Below are 5,708 nucleotides of genomic sequence, written 5' to 3'. Positions count from 1 at the left end.
TAGGACAGAGAAGGCGGACATACAGGGGAAAACAACAAGTTTAGGATGTTCCAGAGGAGACTAAGGAACACCCTTGTTAGAAAAATGGATCTGGGTAGAAATCTCTCTGCAGGGCTGGGAAACTGTGTTTTTGGGAACAACAGGGCTGAGCCAAACTAGCCAAACAAAACAGCCTCTTTTGGCTTGAGGAGGGGCAGGGATACAGCAGAGAATGCCAGTGAGAGAAAATGCTCACCAGATGGATGGCATTTATTTCCTTTTCATTAGTCAGGCTGTAGAGACTTTTACCAGGGAGAGGAACTGGTGTGAGAGGTTTGCCAGTTGAATTATTGTGTCCCTGCAGTAAGTCAGTGCCAGTAGTTTCCCTAGACATCCCTGAATCTTCCATCACTGTGGGTGTCCTAGCTTTTGGGGAAGATGAGAGCTGATAGTTTGTAATGTCTTTTCAATAAACAAGTATTTAAAGAAAAAAAGGAACAAAGTGGGTGTGTTTTCTGTTGTTGATTTTGGGGGTGTTTTATAAACTATAAGTGACAGAACAGCACTACATTCTCCATGCAGTGCAACAGGTGAGCAATGCCAGAGCCAGATGGGTACCAGTGGTAGCCAAATGGGTTTATCTGGGGATTGTCATAGAATCACAGAATGGTTTGGGTTGGAAGAGACTTTAATGGTCATCTATTTCCATCCCCCCTGCCATGGGCAGGGGCACCAGGATTGAACAAAGCCAAATCCTCATAGTAGCAAAACAGCCTTCAGCCTTTTCTCCCTAAACCCATTAAAAGGGCTCCAAGAAAATAATAAAAATAAAATGCTTAAAATCTAAATAACTGTCTCATTTTTTACTGCATAGGTTTTATGCAGAAACCCACATGTGTCAGCATTCCCTGAGCAGTCTCTGTCACCAAGTGAAAAGGATGCCCACACGGTCTGGTTTTGCCCTAAACTCTGTACAGTAAATTCAGGATCTCAGTGGAGTCAAGCCAATGTAAATATGACATTAACGAAGAGAGATCCAAGGTCTGATGACTTTTTTAAAAAAGAAATCTGGTCTTCTACCATGGGTCAGGTGAGGCTTGTCTGGAGACAACCGCTGTCCTATTTCCAGCCACGCACTTTGTTTCCATGGATTTCAGGAGCAATTTGACTGAGGATCACCTCGTTGACTCTTGACTATCTGTGTGTATGATCTCAGTTCTGTCTCCAGCATTCAGCATGGCCTGCCTGGATGGAGATGGAGACAGGCTGTGGTGGGGAGCACTTGAAGAAGAGAGCGCATTTCGTGCTTTCCTGGGACACGTGGAGCCCAATGGTGCTTGCTGTGCTGTGGTGTGGTGGGAATGAGAGGGCCCCTGGCTCCAGAGCAGCTGAAGTGCCCTGGGATGTTTACTTGTCCTTTGAGAACATGTCAGTTCCCATGAGAACTTCTTGGAGAATCCCAGGCTGCCGGGAGCCTGGTGTCCCCACAGATGGGGAGGGAGGAAAGGAAAAACACTGGGGTGAAAACTGGGTGAGCAACAGGATACTCAGTATCACATGCTTCTAGACGTGTTTTACCTGTTCACTTTTGACTTTCAGCCTTCGTGGGGAAGGAGTATTTACTTACTACCACCTCTTATCCCATCCAGAGCCAAAGGGATGCAGCCAAGGAGCACCACTGAGCTGAACTGCCTGAAACCAAGGCACACTCGGCTCCTCTCCTTGTCCTCTCCTCTCCACAAAGGCCACTGCCTTCATCTCCTGACCCAAAGCACAGGCCAACCCTTCAAGGGGATTTCTTGTGGTGGAACAAAGCAAAGGTGAGAGATCTCCATCAGAACACCAAAGCTTCAGACTGGTCACAACCTGAACAAAGCCACAGACAAATCTGTGATCTCACTAAGCTTTAAGGTCCCTTCCAACCCAGACCGTTGCTTGATTATATGATATCATCCCCCAAAAAGGTATACCTGGTGCAACAGCATAAGGTCACAGATACCAGAGGACCTCACTTCTCCTTTGCCCAAGGCTTCTCTTCAACTACCCAACTGTTTCAATATGCAAGTGTCATCTCACATCCTTAACTAAAAAAAAAAAAAAACCAAACACAAGAACAAAACAAAACAAAACAAAGAGCATGAAAACACCTCATTTTCTCCTGGGGTTTGTCCTTTATTTTGTAACTGGGGAAAGAGAACCAACGAGAATGTCAATGTCACTCCTTTTTTGTGGCCACTTGGCAAGTTCTTTCTGAGCCAAGAGTGTGACAGGGAACAATCCAGAGTGTACCTTCCTACCCAAAAGGTCAAGAGAAACTGGAACTGTGTTTCCTAAGGTGTAGTAACATTTCTTTCTCCCGAGCACACTAAATTCCTGTAAAAGACAAGTGAAATAGTTACAGTATTTCAGCCTAATTTTAGAGATGGGGAAACTGAGGCAAAATTTGGATCTAAACAAAATCCCACAAACAATGTCAGGCGCACATCCTCATCCTCCTTTTCCCCTCAAGTCATGCTTTGAAACAGTTATGGACTCATTTAATCTGAATAAAGATGTCAGGAGAAATTTGTTTAACTTCTAAGTGACACGTATTTGAAATCAGAAACCACGAGGAGCACAAAATATGTAACGCCCAACAGAGACTAAATTCCTTTTTTACTGTTTGATTCTTTTTTTTTCTTCTTTTTTCTTTTTTTTTTTTTTAATCACTGTTTTCTTTTAAACCTCCTGAGAGTGTCCTCCCAACTTTTAACCTTTGCTGCCAGAGCTGCTGTCTGCAAGGTGCTGCTGATAAACAGCCAGGCAAAGTGGCTGTGTCTGTGTGAGTAATTCAACCAGGCCAAGGACACTTCTACAGCCCCGAGGGCACCCAGCTGGCTTGCCTCCATACAGCTAAACTCCATTCAGGATGGCATCATCCAGCTCTGCCCTAGAACTCATCCTTGGCTCCAGCTAAAAGTTTCAGCATGAGAGTTGAGAAATTTGTGCTCCTCTGTGCAGGAGCATCATGGATTTTCTTCAGTGGCATGGCTTGGGGTACCTTTTGTCCTGAATCAGGACATGTTCAGCCATCACCAAATGATCTAGAACTTGCTCTGTGACCCAGGCTGGCAGGGCCATGGATTTACTGTGGGCTTCTGAGGGCACCAGCACTGCTGGTCATAGCCACAGACCAATCCAGGCAGGCTGTAAGTGCTACAAATCACCCAGGAACAGGCTTCTCTGGGAGCTGGAGACTCACAAGGAGACTCAGTCACATGGAGGAAACAATTTTCTTGGATTCACTGGGTTGAGACCCCCTCCACCATGTCTGGTAGAGGATCAGACCTGGTCTCTGCCACTGTCTCACCAAACATCCTCATCGAAGTCACCTCATTTTTGCAAGGTGTTTTGAGATCCACAGACAGAAAGGTCATGGAATAAGAGAGCAGGATGGCTCATGGTGTGATTCTTGGGGTTGTCCTGTGCAGGGCCAGGAGCTGGACTCGATGAGCCTTGTGGGTCCCTTCCAACTCAGGACATTCCATCAGTCCATGATTCTTTCCTTGCTTGCACAGCTCTAAGGGGGGGTCAGCCACAAAAACAGAGAGAAAGAATGCACACAGACAGCTTGGAGGTACCTACTGGAGATTTCTAATGCAAAGCAGTTCAGTCCAACTGCCTAAAAATAGCAATTAAAAAAATTAAAATTTGCTATTGTAAATGAGAAGCTATTTCCAACCTGCTGCAGTGTGGGCACTGCAATATCCCTAAAACAGCACCTGGACACCAAACTTTGTCACCCTGCAAGCAGCATTCCCACCAAAGACTGCAGCTCCCTGGAGCCTGCAGCCCTGGCAGGTGGGGACCAGGCACTGTGTAGCCAGGCAGGGAGGCTGGGGATCCCCCCACTCATGCCCAAGAGGGTTTAGGGCTGCTGTTTCCTACTCCCCAAGCCCCTTCTCTCCCTGTCCCAGCTCCTCTTTCTCTGTCTCTCCTCCCCTGGTGGTTTTTACACCATGGACACAGAATTCCCATGAGTCAGCACCAGCAGACATGAGTGAAGTAGCTGGAAGACAAAAAAGAGCTCAAAGTGGGGCAAAATAAGAAAATCTGGCCTATGACACTTGGATACATCCAGAGCTGTTGCTGCTGAGGGAGATGGGAGGAAGGTCAGTAAAAGGCTGAGCTGGGATGTCTAGGGCCAGGATGGGATGCTCAGGGCTGAACCCTCTGAGGTGTCTGCATGTATATCCCACAGCACCCCAGGGTAGCAGCAGGACACCCCTGCAAGTTGGGGTCACCAGTGTGTAGCCAAAATGTTTGCCAGGGTTGGCTGTGGTGGAGCAAACTGCCCTGGCTGGGGTTAATCACCTTGCTTGTCTTTCCCAGGATGAATCCTGTGTGAGGCATCTCACTGCTGCCTTGCCTGTGTGTGTGTGCTGGTGTGGGTCTCTATGGAAAGTAGAAATCTTTATACAACCATATTTATATGAAAACATGACTTTTCCCATTTTAAAATAACCTCATGCACAGGATAATCCATGGGCATGTTATTTGTGGAGCTGAGGGCGTTCACTGCTGGGCCACAACCTCAGAGCAGCATTTGGGAGTTCACCAGACCTGTTTCTTGCACCACAAGCTCAGTTGCAACGCCAAGGTGTGTCTCTCAAACCTGAAGACCACTGGTCTGGGGCATGTAAAGCCACACTGAGGTAGGGAAAAATCCTCTGCAGTGTCCTCAGTGTCACACATTTGCAGTGGCACCACAGTGTGTGTGCAATTGCTCTGCCAAGAAAGGATGTTGTGTTGCTCCTGGATGTGACAGGACAAGGGGTAATGGCTTTAAGCAGAAAGATGGTGTATTTAGGTTAGACATAAGGAAGGAATCCTTCCCTGGGAGGGTGGTGAGGCCCTGGCACAGGTTACCCAGAGAAGCTGTGGCTGCCCCATTCCTGGAAGTGTCCAAGGCCAGGTTGGATGGCACTTGGAGAAAGCTGGGATAGTGGAAGGTGTCCCTGCCCATGGCAGGGGGTGGGACTGGATGATATTTAAGCTCCCTTCCAACCCAAACCGTTCTATGAATCTCTGATCCTGCAGTGTTACTGCCAGATTCAATTCAGAAAGAGCAAGAAGGGGGCTCAACACTCTCTTCACAGAGCTGAGGGCTCCCCGTGGCCAGAGCAACACCCTGCACCCTCCCACTCCCTCTTTAGCTGCCAGATTTTGCCTTTGACATTGCACAAAGGTGGTGAGACACAGCACTAATTTTCAGTACCTTCCCATACCTTTGGAGCTCAAGCAGCACCAATCCCCAATACAATCACCTGGTGTGAAGTCATTCCATTCATTCCCCCCCACAGTGCTTTCAGTAGCTGGATTCTGCTTGTGCCCTGTGCTCCATCCCCCCCTACAGTCCCTGCTGCTCAACGTCCTGTCCATTAAATTAATATTTTGCCATTAACTACAACAAAGAGCTCTGATGCCATGAAGTGATGGCAGGAGCTGAAGGCAGGATTGATACACCACTATTACCTTGCAAAAACTGGGCCAGACTGTGCCCGTGGTCACCAGATGAGCCAAATGGATAGTTACACAAAATTAAGGACCATTTCCATTTCATCCTTTTCTCCCCCCAGTAGATCTGTGTGATTTTGAAAATTTGCTTCAGCGTTCCTGCTGTTTTAATCGACCTTTCTCTTCCCTGCATTTGTTTCCTGGCGGTAAATTCGTCAGCCCTAAACAGGCAG

Source organism: Empidonax traillii, unplaced genomic scaffold (genome assembly GCF_003031625.1).
Source record: "Empidonax traillii isolate 1590-97213 ecotype Southwest subspecies unplaced genomic scaffold, ASM303162v1 scaffold624:size695616, whole genome shotgun sequence".
Classification (NCBI taxonomy): Eukaryota; Metazoa; Chordata; class Aves; order Passeriformes; family Tyrannidae; genus Empidonax; species Empidonax traillii.
This window is presented reverse-complemented; position numbering follows the sequence as displayed.